The following is a 15,903-nucleotide window of genomic DNA, read 5'->3' as shown; positions in this document are numbered from 1 at the left end:
AACAGAAAATTAATAAGGAAACGCAAGCTTTAAATGACACAATAGACCAGATAGATTTAATTGATATTTATAGGACATTCCATCCAAAACAGCAGATTACACTTTCTTCTCAAGTGCGCATGGAACATTCTCCAGGATAGATCACATCTTGGGTCACAAATCAAGCCTCAGTAAATTTAAGAAAATTGAAATCATATCAAGCATCTTTTCTGACCACAAAGCTATGAGATTAGAAATCAATTACAGGGGAAAAAACGTAAAAAGCACAAACACATGGAGGCTAAACAATACGTTACTAAATAACCAGGAGATCACTGAAGAAATCAAAGAGGAAATGAAAAAATACCTGGAGACAAATGACAATGAAAACACGATGATCCAAAACCTATGGGATGTAGCAAAAGCAGTTCTAAGGAAGTTTATAGCTATACAAGCCTACCTCAAGAAAACAAGAAAAATCTCAAATAAACAATCTAACCTTACACCTAAAGGAACTAGACAAAGAAGAACAAACGAAACCCAAAGTTAGCAGAAGGAAAGAAATCATAAAGATCAGAGCTGAAATAAATGAAATAGAAACAAAACAATAGCAAAGATCAATAAAACTAAAAGCTTGTTCTTTGAGAAGATAAGCAAAATTGATAAACCATTAGCCAGACTCATCAAGAAAAAGAGGGAGAGGACTCAAATCAATAAAATTAGAAATGAAAAAGGAGAAGTTACAGCAGACACTGCGGAAATACAAAGCATCCTAAGAGACTACTACAAGCAATGCTATGCCAATAAAATGGACAACCTGGAAGAAATGGACAAATTGTTAGAAAGGTATAACCTTCCAAGACTGAACCAGGAAGAAATAGAAAATATGAACAGACCAATCACAAGAACTGAAATTGAAACTGTGATGAAAAATCTTCCAACAAACAAAAGTCCAGGACCAGATGGCTTCACAGGTGAATTCTATCAAACATTTAGAGAAGAGCTAACGCCCATCCTTCTCAAACTCTTCCAAAAATTTGCAGAGGGAGGAACACTCCCAAACTCATTCTATGAGGCCACCATAACCCTGATACCAAAACCAGACAAAGATACTACAAAAAAAGAAAATTACAGACAAATATCACTGATGAATATAGATGCAAAAATCCTCAGTAAAATACTAGCAAACAGAATCCAACAACACATTAAAAGGAACATACACCATGATCAAGTGGGATTTATCCCAGGGATGCAAGAAATCTTCAATATACACAAATCAATCAATGTGATACACCATATTAACAAATTGAAGAATAAAAACCATATGATCATCTCAATAAATGCAGAAAAAGCTTTTGACAAAGTTCAACACCCATTTATGATAAAAACTCTCCAGAAAGTGGGCATAGAGGGAACCTACCTCAACATAATAAAGGCCATATACGACAAACCCACAGCAAACATCATTCTCAATGGTGAAAAACTGAAACCATTTCCACTAAGATCAGGAGCAAGACAAGGACATCCACTCTCACCACTATTACTCAACATAGTTTTGGAAGTCCTTGCCATGGCAGTCATAGAAGAAAAAGAAATAAAATGAATACAAATTGGAAAAGAAGAAGTAAAACTGTCACTGTTTGCAGATGACATGATACTATACATAGAGAATTCTAAAGATGCCACCAGAAAACTAGTAGAGCTAATCAATGAATTTGGTAAAGTTGAAGGACACAAAATTAATGCACAGAAATTTCTTGCATTCCTATACACTAATGATGAAAAATCTGAAAGAGAAATTAAGGAAACACTCCCATTTACCATTGCAACAGAAAGAATAAAATACCTAGGAATAAACCTACCTAGGGAGACAAAAGACCTGTATGCAGAAAACTATAAGACACTGATGAAAGAAATTAAAGATGATACAAATAGATGGAGAGATATACCATGTTCTTGGATTGGAAGAATCAATATTGTGAAAATGACTATACTACCCAAAGCAATCTACAGATTCAATGCAATCCCTGTCAAATTACCAATGGCATTTTTTATGGAACTAGAACAAAAAATCTCAAAATTTGTATGGAGACACAAAAGATCCTGAATAGCCAAAGCAGTCTTGAGGGAAAAAAACAGAGCTGGAGGAATCAGACTCCCTGACTTCAGACTATACTACAAAGCCACAGTATAATCGAGACAATATGGTACTGGCACAGAAACAGAAACATAGATCAATGGAACAAGATAGAAAGCCCAGAGATAAACCCACGCAACTATGGTCAACTAATCTATGACAAAGGAGGCAAGGATATACAATGGAGAAAAGACAGTCTCTTCAATAAGTGGTGCTGGGAAAACTGGACAGCTACATGTGAAAGAATGAAATTAGAACACTCCCTAATACCATACACAAAAATAAACTCAAAATGGATTAGAAACCTAAATGTAAGACCGGACACTATAAAACTCTTAGAGAAAAACATAGGAAGAACACTCTTTGACATAAATTACAGCAAGATCTTTTTTGATCCACCTCCTAGAGTAATGGAAATAAAAACAAAAATAAACAGAACCTAATGAAACTTAAAAGCTTTTGCACAGCAACGGAAACCATAAACAAGATGAAAAGACAACCCTCAGAATGGGAGAAAATATTTGCAAACGAATCAACGGACAAAGGATTAATCTCCAAAATATATAAACCGCTCATGCAGCTCAATAGTAAAAGAACAAACAACCCAATCCAAAAGTGGGCAGAAAACCTAAATAGACATTTTTCCAAAGAAGACATACAGATGGCCAAGAAGCACATGAAAAGCTGCTCAAGATCACTAATTATTAGAGAAATGCAAATCATAACTGCAATGAGGTATCACCTCACAGCAGTTAGAGTGGGCATCATGAGAAAATCTACAAACAACAAATGCTGGAGAGGGTGTGGAGGAAAGGGAACCCTCTTGCACTCTTGGTGGGAATGTAAATTGATACAGCCACTATGGAGAACAGTATGGAGGTTCCTTAAAAAACGAAAAATAGAATTACCATATGATCCAGCAATCCCACTACTGGGCATATACCCAGAGAAAACCATAATTCAAAAAGACACATGCACCTGAATGTTCATTGCAGCACTATTTACAATAGCCAGGTCATGGAAGCAACCTAAATGCCCATCGACAGACGAATGGATAAAGAAGATGTGGTACATATATACAATGGGATATTACTCAGCCATATAAAGGAACGAAATTGGGTCATTTGTTGAGATGTGGATGGATCTAGAGACTGTCATACAGAGTGAAGTAAGTCAGAAAGAGAAAAACAAATATCGTATATTAACGCATGTATGTGGAACCTAGAAAAATGGTACAGATGAACTGGTTTGCAGGGCAGAAGTTGAGACACAGATGTAGAGAACAAACGTATGGACATCAAGCGGGGAAAGCTGCGGGGGGTTGGGGATGATGGTGTGATGGATTTGGCTGTTGGGATTGACATGTATACACTGATGTGTATAAAATTGATGACTAATAAGAACCTGCTGTATAAGAAAATAAATAAAATTAAAAGAAAATTGCATCACACAGAATAAAACACTGAGGAATAACCTTAACCAATGGCATGAAATACCTATACTCTGAAATCTGTAAATCACTGATGAAGGGATTTGAAAATAACATAATGAAATGGAAAGATATCCCATGTTCTTGGATTGAAAGAAATAATATTGTTAAACTGTCCATACTACTCAAAGCAATCTACAGATTCAGTGCAATTCCTATCAAAATACCCTTGGCATTTTTCACAGAACTAGAACAAATAATTCTAAAACTTATATGCAACCCCAAAAGGCCCTGAATTATGAAAGCAGTCTTGAAAAAACAAAGAACAAAACTGGAGGCATCACAGCAAATTAGTGTCTAAGGACTGTGGTAGATTACGTTAATGATCTCACTATTTTACTCATCCATGCCACTACAATCTATTATTTGACTTTGCAGTTTGTCCCATTTAAAATGTTGAATATATTTTTCCACATCTTGACCTTGACTTTTGCAAATGACTGACTTTAGCCTATTGAATGTTAGTAAGAGTAAGTTGATCAATGGCTAGAAAAGCACATGTGCAGTTGGGATTTCTATCCTGTGCTACAGCAAAATCCGTGAGAAGAATATCCCTGTGCTAGCCTACTAGTCCCCAAAGACAGATGAAGGGCATGTGGAGTACAGCTGAGTTTAGCCAAAACCCCCCATAGGGAAATGCCCAGAATTGCTTGTATGCTCAATAAAATTGCATTAAATCATTTTTTTGTAAAGACAATTGATAACTTTGTATATACAGATTTTCTGATTAAAGAGGTGTTAAAAGCATACACTATTTTTATTTCCTCTGCTATTTATCATAAAAGAAGATGAAATAAAACAAAATTTAAAGGCCATTACGTAGCATTCAGAAAGAAATTTTAAATAAAACTCAATGACAGTTGCATTGAGTAAAGTTCTAAAATGAATAGGAGCATATTGGTAACCAAGATGGAAACTCTGGTGGTCATTCTTTGGGAGGAGGAGTGGAAAGGAAGAGGAAGGGGGTGATTAGAGAGGTCAGGGAAGAGATACTCTCAGAAAGATGAAAGAGATCTAGTCACAACATCTACTCACATTTCCTTTCTCTGTCAGTCTTCTCCTACATTCAAAATCCTGCATTTTCTTCCAAAACTTCTGTATCTGACTTTACTAGCCAAGATTTAACCTAGAACAAAGGGTCACCAAAGAAGCTTTAGGGCTTAGCAGAAGGGAGAGCTGATTAAGGAGCCTAAAGAGTTTGAATTTGTGATGATTCTTGCTGAATTTATGAATATATTTTTTCATAGAAATAAACTCATTCTCGTTATTTAGATATTAAAGCACTCAGTGCATAACTATGGCTCAAGGTCATTATTGAAAAAAAGAGCCTTTGGTGGGCAAAACAAGAAAATGTTAATATTGTGTATGAGATTGCTAATAAGGTAATGTGTTCATATGTTATAACTTTCACAAAACTGAGTTGCTTTAGAATCTCACTTATTCTTAATTGAGGCCTGCCTGTGTATATTAAAATAACAATTTTAAAAATCCCATCTTGCATAATGGGTTAAATGCATACAATTTCCAAGTTTAAACAAGTTCTGTGCATAAAATAAATATTTTTAAAGATTTTTTCTATTATTTAAAAAAAAAAAAACTGGAGGCATCATTCTCCCTAACTTCAGACTATACTACAAAGCTACAGTAATCAAAACACTAAGGTACTGGCCCTAAAATAGACACATAGATCAATGTAGAGAGTCCAGAAGAGGAAGCCCAGAAATAAATCCATACATTTATGGTCAGTTAATCTACAACAAAGCAGGCAAGAATATACAATGGAGGAAAGACAGTCTCTTCAATAAGTGGTTTTGGGAAAACTTGACAGCTACATGTAAAAGAATGAAATTAGAACATTCTCTAACACCATATACAAAAGTAAACTCAAAATGGATTAAAGACCTAAATGTAAGACCTGAAACCATAAAAATCCTAGAAGAAAACATAGGCAGAACACTCACTGAATAAATTGTAACAATATTTTTTTGGGTATGTCTCTTAAGGCAAAGGAAACAAAAGCAAAAATATACAAATGGGACCTAATTAAACTTAAGAGCTTTTACACAGCAAAGGGAACTATTGACAAAAAAACAAAGACAACCTACTGAATGGGAGAAAATATTTGCAAATGATATGACTGATAAGAGGTTAATATCCAAAATATATAAACACCTCATATAACTCAACATCAAAAAAAAGAAACAATCTGATTTAAATTGGGCAGAAAACCTTAACAGACATTGTTCCAAAGAAGACATACAGATAGCCAACAGGCAAATGAAAAGATGCTCAACATCACTAATCATCAGAGAAATGCAGATCAAAACCACAATGAGATACCACCTCACACCTGTCAGAATGGCCATCATCAAAAAGAACACAAATAGGGCTTCCCTGGTGGCGCAGTGGTTGAGAGTCCACCTGCCGATGCAGGGGACACAGGTTCGTGGCCTGGTCCGGGAAGATCCCACATGCCGCGGAGCGGCTGGGCCCGTGAGCCATGGCTGCTGAGCCTGCACGTCCGGAGCCTGTGCTCCGCAACAGGAGAGGCCACAACAGTGAGAGGCCTGTGTACCGCAAAAAAAAAAGACCACAAATAACAAATGTTGGTGAGGGTGTGGAGAAAAGGGAACCCTCATAAACTGTTAGTGGGAATGTAAATTTGTGCAGCCACTGTGGAAAATAGTATGGAGTTTTCTCAAAACACTAAAAATAGAACCACCATATGATACAGCAATTCCACTCCTGGTTATGTATCCAAAAGAAACAAAAACACTAATTTGAAAAGATATATGCACCCCAATGTTCATAGCAGCATCGTTTGCGATTGCCAAGACGTGGAAGCAACCTAAATGTCCATCGACAGATGAATAGATAAAGAAGATGTGGTGCATATATGCAATGGAATATTACTCAGCCATAAAAAAGAACAAAATCCTTCCATTTGCAACATGGATAGACCTAGAGGATATTTTGCTTAGTGAAATAAATCTGAGAAAGACAAATACTGTATAATATCACTTATATGTGGAATCTAAAAAATAAAGCAAAAAATGTATATAACAAAACAAATAGACTCACAGATGTAGAGAACAAACTAGTAGTTACCAATGGGGAGAGGGGCAAGCTGGGAGGGTGGGATTGAGAGGTGCAAACCACTAGATATAAAATAGATAAGCAACAAGGATATATTGTACAGCACAGGGAAATCTAGCCATTATTTAGTAATAACTTTAAGTGGAGTATAATCTATAAAAGTGTTGAATCACTGTGTTGTACGCCTGAAACTTATACAATATTGTAAATTAACTATACCTCAGTTAAGAAAAAAGAAAAAAGTAAAACAGCCTAGCGAACACTGCAGAGCCCGGAGGCCTTGCTTACTGCTCTCCTCATGGGGCCCTTGTGCATCTCAGGAAAGCTGAGGTCACCATAACTCAGAGACTTGGTCTTTCCTGGGAGCTTTCAGTGGGGTAGTGGGGAGGTGACGTCACCCCTCTGCACACACCAGTGGGTACTGGCTGCGGAGTTCCCTGTGGCTAAGCTGGGCACGCTCACACACACGTGTATGTGTATAGAGGATATACACACAGGCACACACCCACATCCATTTTAGGATACCTACACAAGCACATGCATGTACACACACTGTGTATGTATCCATCTACATGTGTACAAATAGATGGATACAACCCTCCAGCCATCCACACTTACATATGTAACTGGTAAGTTTACATGGAAGAGTTACCATTTAGACGTGGACCCAGATATTGACCACACCGGGGTACAAGGTAGAAGATTTGTCTGCAGAAGGACTTTTTTCCTGTCAATTTCAGTCAATTTAAATTTATAATTGATTACAAAATAATACTTGAAAATCCTCCTTTAAAAATTAGAACCTTAAATATAAGTTCCAATAACAGATTTTCCTTCATTCCCTCCCCTCAAATCTTGTGTTTTTTTCAGTTTGTTTCAAAGCATAAATAGATCATCTCTCTTTGTCTCTATCTATCTATCTATCTATCTATCTATCTATCTATCTATCTGTCTGTCTATCTATCTATCTATCTGGGTCTTACTGTTCTTGATCCAAAATGCAGCAAGTCCCCTCCATACGATGAGTTCCATTCTGAGAGCATGTTCATAAGTCCAGTTCACTTGTAAATCCAACAGAGTTAGCCTAGGTACCCAACTAGCACAATTGTCTACATAGGACTGTAATGTAATAGGCTTACAAAACTTTCCACACAAATAAAACATAATAAAACAAACACAAAAAATAAGAAAACATTTTTAATCTTAGAGTACAGTACCTTGAAAAGTACAGTAGTACAGTACACAGCTGGCATCCAGGGGCTGGCATCAAGTGAACAGGCAAGAAGAGTTACTGACTGGAGGAGGGAGAGGAGGTGGGAGATGGCAGAGCTGAAGGATTGTCAGCAATAGGAGACGGAGGGCGAGCTGCCATTTCACTCACGCCTGACGCTGATGGCACAGGTTCTGGTTCCTTGCTGGAACCAGATGCATATGCGCATCTTTGAAAGTTCCCAACTTGAAGGTTGTATGTCGGGGACTGATTGTAAAATGTGAGTATGAAGTAAGACACTGACTTGTTTTATAACAAGTTTCACTCAAAATCCAACATAATAATTTATTTCTCAGACAGGGATAGACTCCCACACTGAGTGCACTGACAGCCAATTCTCACCAGAATATTCTGTACTATAGTTAAAATTCTGTATTGTGGTTAAAATGTGACAATGGTGTTATTATTTTAATAGTTTTACCTAGAATGTAGCCTTATCATCTTTCTGATCATCATAAGTATGTAATAAACTAAATATAAAAATAGAAAATCCTTGTTGACTATTGAGCGTGTTATCTCTGAAGTTACTTAATTGTAAAAGAAAATGTGAAAGAAAAGGATGAAGTTTGACAAAAAGTATTGTTGGAAATCCTTAGCCATCCATGGAATTTTGATCACTACAGGATGACAGGACAGCAATGCTGTTTAGGTTTGTGTGAGAATAGCTCTGATTAGTCTGGTTGAGATGGGTGGGCTGAGAGAATCTTTTGGATTCAGAAAACGTTTCTAATTAAACACAAACCATTTGAAAAGTAATTTCAGTAGTCTTGCCAGGCATTTTTTTGCTTAGTTTTAGAAGCATGGTAATTCTAGGGAAAATTTGATCCATATGTTTGGATAACTTAAATTTGTGGCATTGGATGACTATTTTAAACATTATTTAATGTGTAAGAGGCTTTATTCCCTAAACCGAGAAGCCACACTGTTCCATCCACACATCTGCCAAACGCATCTGAATTTCCCAGATTCCAGTTTTCGTTGGCCTTAGGAGGCTTTCAACGTGGCTTCGGAGGGAGAACCACTTCCAGCCTGGTTGGCTCCTTCCGTTGCATCTACAAAGCGAGCCCTGCGTGGACAGGGGTCCCTGCCCAGTGGGTTTAAGGTGAGGTGTTTCCAAGGCCATCCTCCCTCTGCTTGGCTGGAGCTCCTTTCCAGCCCCTGTGTCATCCTGCTTGTGGTCACCTTTGGTCAATAAAAGAGTTCAGATTGAAGGTCCAGGTTGAAAGCTATTCTAATATCACTCTTCTCTGGCTGGGCTCAGGGGACCCCACTGTTGGGCCAGAGCCGGCTGACAGAGCCTGGGTGTGAGCACTTGGCTGGGAGGAGAGAGCTGGCTCGGCCTCACTTGCGGGGAGTGGCTGTAACCCTGTCCAGGACAGTCCTGCTTCTTGGGCCAGTGTCCGGGCCTCTCACCGGGCACAGCCAAGGTGGCGGCTCCCTGCGGTGGGCCCTGCCAGCCCCTCCGCCATGCGGCTCCACGGCACCAGGTCCCTCTTTGCTCTGGCTGCTCGCTCACCCTCTGCTTCTCACTGTCAGCAGACGTCCTGCATCTCCGTGCTGAGGCCTCTCACCTGGCAGTCGGCCTCTGGTGCTGCTTGCAAAGTGTTCGGGGCTGTGACCTTGCCCGTGAACAGGGGCCAACATCACCTGATTTTCCCCAGGAAAGGAGACGGTTCAGACTGCTGTCCTTCCCCTGCATCGCAGCTCAGACGAACTGGGTGCGTGAGGGCAGCCTCGCCCCACACGGCGCACCAAGGCTCTGACCCCACTTCTGGGCCTCGGCTGCGTGCCCAGCAGCCTTGGGGGTCCAGGCTTATTTCTACTGGGTCCTACCAGCCTGTAAACACAGCAGCCGTGTGAGGTCCTTCTGGACACACTTGCATTTTCATTATTGTGGTTTATCCAGTGGTCCTCATAAAAATGCTCATCTCTACTTTTTGCAACATAGGCAGCTGTTATGTGAATACCGTTTGTGTTGTCCTTTTCCCTGAGACGAAGAAGGCATTTCCTGGTCTCACTGACAGAGGGCATGAAACAGGCATTTTCCAGGCACCCTGTCATCACTCCCCTAAAAAAATCTAAGATTGCAAATGGTGAAAGTGGGGAGATGGGCCACAGCACAGCAAGGGAAAGTGCACTGAAAGCTCTGTTTTGTCCCGAGTGAGAGTCTCTCTTGTTTTGTTTTCTGGGATGTCTCTTTTCCATTGTGGTCCTGAAGCGAATCTATGCGGACAGTTGTGGTTACTGTTTGTTTTTGTTTTGTTTTTCTAGAAGCTTTCTTCTAGTTTAGAAGAAAATCCAGTCCATTTTGATTCTCAAGAAAGATTTGGGAGAACGTATTTTACTCATCAACAAGTAGATGGTGTTTACATTGCAGGCTGGATGAGACCCCTGGGCAGGTTCAGAGGGACACGGGTGCAGGCAATGACGGAACTAAAAGTCCTTGAGAAAGGAAAATTAGCCTTTAGAATAACTGGGGAAACAAATGAAAAAAACACTAGCCAGATAAGCAGAAGGAAAGCCACACAGATAAGCAGAAGGAAAGTAGAAGGTCGAGCCCAAATGCCAAGGGGCAGGGGGTCCCGAAAAACAAAGAGGTCAGCAGTGGGATGCGTCCCACTGACACGGGCACCGGGGATTTAGAAATATGGAGAAAAATGGATGTTGACAGGAGCTGCCTCCAGGGAGTTGTGGGGAGAAGCGGGGTTGAGGCCTGAGGAGTAATCAGGGGGCAAGGGGCACAGCTGGGTGAGCAGGTGCCCACGTCGCAGAGGGGAACTCGGTTGGGAGGAGGTGAGGGGGGTTGCAGCACGCAAAGCAGAGCGGGGTGAAAACCATAGACCTGCAGGGCAGAGAGCAGCCTGCTGCCGTGAGGGTGGGGACAGGCCTGGAAGGTGCGAACGAGGCCACGAGACTCAGTGAGCAGCTGAGGCCTGGTGTTCATGATGTCCGCCGTGCTGTGCGTTTTCCCCAGAAGTGCCGGTTTGCTCAGATGCAGGCAAAAAAGAAAATGAATAGCTGGGTTCACCTAGGGGTGGATTTTCTCCAAGTGGGTGAGATGAAAGGTAGGGGAAACCTTATTTAGGGCATTGGAAGGAGGGATAGGACCTCGATTTTAAGCTGGGTGGTAACTGGCAGGAACCCAGCATGGGTGTGATGGTGAATTTTAAGGCCCACTTGGCTGGGCCATGGTGTCCAGCGTGCGGTCAAGCCCCCATCTAGGGGTAGCTGTGAAGGTATTGTTATATGACATTGGCATTTAAATCAGCCCACTTTGAGTCAAGCAGATGACCCTGCACAAGGTGGGTGGGCCTCTCCAAGAAGCTGAAGACGCTAAGCAAACAGTCTGAGATCCACCAAAGAAGGAGGGATCCTGCCTCCAGGTGGTAAAGGGAAACCTTGCCTGAGTTTCCAGGACTCAAGACTTGAGCATCCACACCTCTCTGGCTCTCTAGTCCACAGGTCTTCCCCGTAGGTTTCAGACCTGCCAGCCCTCACAGTCTTGTGAGCCAATTCCTTAAAGTCAATCTCTCTGGATAGACAGATAGATGATAGGTGGATAGACAGGTAGATGATAGATGGATAGATGATAGATAGATAGACGGATAGATAGATGATAGATGGATAGACAGATAGATGATAGGTGGATAGACAGGTAGATGATAGGTGGATAGACAGGTAGATGATAGATGGATAGATGATAGATAGATAGATAGATGGATAGATAGATGATAGATGGAGAGATAGATAGATGATAGGTGGATAGACAGGTAGATGATAGATGACAGATGATAGATAGATGATAGATAGGTAGATAGATTGACAGATAGATGACAGATGATAGATCAATCCTCTGTTCGTTCTGCTTCTCTAGAGAGCCCGCACTATACAGCTTGTCCATGGTGAGAATTCTTAGGAGCCAATGAAACCGGAGCCGTCACACAGTTCGGGAGGAAGGAGGGAAGTTGGGACCAGTTAGCCAACACTCTTCAGCTCGTGACCACACAGGTGAAACTTTGGGTGACCCCAGGGACCGTGCCTGTCTCGAAGAGGAGAGGCTGAGGGCTGCTGGGGGCTGGCGGGCCAGCTCTGCTGAGGCGACCGGGCTTGGGCCGCCTGTCCTGTGACACTGATTTATCCAGGAAGGTGGCAGAGGTTGCGGCTGAGAGGGAGACGGTGAGCAGACAGCAGTGACTCTGATGAGCAGGTGAGGAGAGCCAGGTGGCTCAGGCGCAAGGCTCCCACGGGGACCGTCTTCTTGTTGGCACAGGGAGGCCAGACAGGAAGAGGGAAGTGAGGCGTCTTTGACAGAAGAGCGGCGCAGGGACTCACGGTCAGGCCAGTGGCGTGTGCAGGTTAGTGACGCACAGTCAGGAAGCATGTGAATCACCTGCAGACACAGACTCAGGAATGCGCCACCTCACGGGGTTCAGTCAAGTTACTGCCGCGAGAATGAGTGACAGAGTCAGCAGAATTAAACCCAGGTTTGTTTAATGGAAAAAAGAGAAGAAAGTCCTAATCGTAAAAAGTGGGGACATCGGTGAGAAGTGACAGCAGGAAAGAGGGAGGTTAAGAACATCTTACAATTATATCTTTGTTGTAATCTAACATGATATGAAAAAAATAATCTTTTTTTTAATTTAAAAGGTGGGGAATGCATTGATAGTATGCGTTTTTAATATTTAAAAAGATGTTTTAATGTCATAGTGAGACTTCCTTTTCTGAAGTGTTTTTCTAATAAATGCTATTAGTGAAAAATAAGAAAAAAGAAAATAAGCAGTTTTGATTCGAAGTGTCTTGCATCTCCCGAAAGACAATATTAAAATGCCCTAAGATCTCTTCATACATTTATCTTTGCTTTCTGGTGAGGAAGGATCTGACAACAGGGACAGTTTGATTTTGATTTAATGAAAAGAACAATCACTCGCTCTCTCTGCCCTGGAATGTGGGCTGTGATTAGAGCAGAAACTTTTTAGTAACATTAACTGTCTGTTCAGATTTTCCTCACCAGAAATCCAAGTCATTCCTGTTACAACAAAACAATCATAGTAGAATGCATTCTCCGGGATTTGGAGAGAAAAGAAAGTCCAGAGGCAGAATTTGGTATAAATCCTGAAACCGGGCTGCTCACCATGACTCGTCCACATCGGAATGTCACGGCCTGGGCTGGCCGAGCTTCCTTGGCGGGAGGCGTGGTTGTTTATGCCAGGCTGGAGAAGTCACTTGAACTCATGTCCTTCGATTGAACATTTTTTTATAAGACCTGTGTAAATCATTTCCTTAAAATTGGCATCCTGGGCATGGAGACAGTCTGTTTTCCCGGGAATTTTTATGTGCAGGGTACTTGTCTCTTAGATGAGAGAGTCTGCTTTTAATTCCCTTGGTCCCCTTCCCCTGTGCAAAATCTGTGTTCTAAACACTCTGGTTTTTAAGAGTGTTTAGGAGTGTGGTTATCTTTTAGACCAATATTTCCTCCTGTGATTAATTAATTGGAAGAGTGAGAAAGTAAATAAGTAAAGTGAAAAGAAGACGCCTGACTCATTTTGTCTCCCACTGCTTCCTCCCATCTTTGTCAAGTCAAATTTAACCACCTTCTTCTAGAAATTCTTCTTGTAAATATCTTCATGGTCTTCAGGAGGCAAATATTTCTTAGGAGGACGCAAAAATACTAAAAATAATTAAAAATATAAAAATAATTTAAAAACTGGACATCATCAAAATTAGGGACGTCTGTTCATCAGGTGACAGCATTAAGAAAGTGAAAACATGGGAGCCCTTCATTTGTATCCACAGTAAAGAACCCCTAAACTCAATGAGCAAAAACCAAGCCAGTTTAAAATCTGAGAGTTTCACAGAAGAGGATCCTCAAAGCCTCTGAGCATGAGGAGGTGGTCAAGATCACTAGTTACTGAGAAAATACGAATTAAGCCCACAACGAGGGAGAACTCACACTCACCGGAGTGTCTGAGACCCGGGAGACTGAAAATTCTGCTTCCTGGCAGGGATGTGGGAGCACCTCCCACCCTTCGCTGTGGCAATAGAAAGTGGTTCAACCTTCACTGGGAACATTCTTCAGCCATAATTACTAAATTTACAATATGCCCATCCTACGATCCCACAATTGCCTTCCTAACTATGACTACGAGAAGTGAGTAAATGGGTCCACAAAAGACATGCACGAGAATGTTCATAGCAGCTTTCTTCATAACAGACTCAGACTGGTGACAACCCGATGCCCGTAACTGACGGGATGGATGGATATGTGGTGTGTAGCCAGGCAGAGAAAAGTGCAGTGCGGTAACCACAACCAGGGGGTGACCCCCACTGGTCGATACCATGTTGTGTGGAAGAAGCAGGTTCATTCACGGACAGAGTGTGTGATCCCTCCTCTGGGAGGCCTGTGTCAGAGGCCAGGAGCCAGACGGCACCGAGCCCCACAGGGAAGACCCATGTGCAGTACGTGAGGCCAAGTGTGACCAAGGGCACACAGGCGTCCTGGGACTCAGTGGTAGTAGCTGAGTGAATAAACAAAGGTTTTTGTGTGCATACAACACGTCGGGTGGTGAAACTCTAAGCCAGCGGTCCCCAACATTCTTGGCACCAGGGACCAGTTTCATGGGAGACAGTTTTTCCATGGACGGGGGTGGGGGGAATGGCTCAGGCGGTGATGCGAGTGATGGGGAGCCATGGGGAGCGGCGGATGGAGCTTAGCTCCCTCATCAGCTGCTCACCTCCTGCTGTGTGGCCCGGGGGTTGGGTCCCCTGCTCTAAGCGCTTCCTAGGGGTTGCTTCATTTAATCCACACAAAAACCTTGGTTAGTCATTACGCCCCTCTGTGCCTGTGTCCTCACCTGTTAGAGGGGTCAGGGCGTATCTGCCATGCTACTATCTCGGTCTTTCACGTTTCCTCTTTTGTCAATATCCTGCTCACGTTTTTATTTTCCCTCCATTTTTCTGTCGGAGCGTTCACTTTTCTTTTTTATTTGTAAAAGCTCTTTGCACATGACGGGTGCTGGTCCTCTGTCTTGCCAGTGTTTTGTGTCCATTCTTTAACACGTGTGAGCCTGGACGATGCTTTGCAGTGTCTTTGAAAGTGCTCTGGCCAAGCTCACCGGGTCTCCTAGTTGCCGAATCCAGTGGACCCTTCAGACTGTAACTTACTCCCCGTAACTTTGGCCCCGTTACTTCTCCATCTGCGTTTGAATATTTTCCTGCCTTGTCCGACAGTACAGGACTCTCGGTCCCCCTGCCGCCTTCCTGTTTCTCACTCTCTTTTACAGACTTTTTCCTCAAATCGAGCATCCTTTCTACGTTTTTCAAAATTCCCAAGAATGACATTCCATGGTGCAAGGGCATGGAGGACACAAGTCACAGATCCCAGGGGTGGTGGCCTGGACATCTGAGGGAGACGGGGTTAGTGTCCAGGAAAGGAGGGAGCATCAACGGCTGTCTCTAACCCACACGCAGTCGACAGCGAGGCAGCCCAGGGCCAGACCTCATGGAGCGGGAGGGGAGGTTGCAGCTCCGGCTTTCCCAGAGGCCATGGTGGGTGCTCAGACCAGGCTGTGCCGCTCCTGGTGGTGGGAGGGAGCCCCCTGACTGTCCTTGAGTGTGGCCAGGCCTCTCAGGATTCTTCAGGGGTCTCATAGCTCATCATCTGGGGAGCTGAGGAGTAGGGTTCTTCCTTCCCTTCAGGACACAGCAGGTCCCTGAGTCCCAATTCTGGACCTTCATGGACCTAAGGCACTGCCATTGGCCTCCTCCTTCTGGTTGGGCTGTGCCGTGGGTGCAGGATTCCAGCTGGGCCTCCTGACTGCATCCTCTGCTCTGCCCTGGCACAGTGGTGGGGGGAGTCCTCACAGACTGAGGGGCTTGGGGCACAGATTCTCATCAGACTCCTCATCCTCTGAGACCCAGCTCCAAAGGGCATCA

Source organism: Tursiops truncatus, chromosome 12, assembly GCF_011762595.2.
Source record: "Tursiops truncatus isolate mTurTru1 chromosome 12, mTurTru1.mat.Y, whole genome shotgun sequence".
In the NCBI taxonomy this organism is placed as follows: Eukaryota; Metazoa; Chordata; class Mammalia; order Artiodactyla; family Delphinidae; genus Tursiops; species Tursiops truncatus.
Note: the sequence above shows the minus strand (reverse complement) of the source record.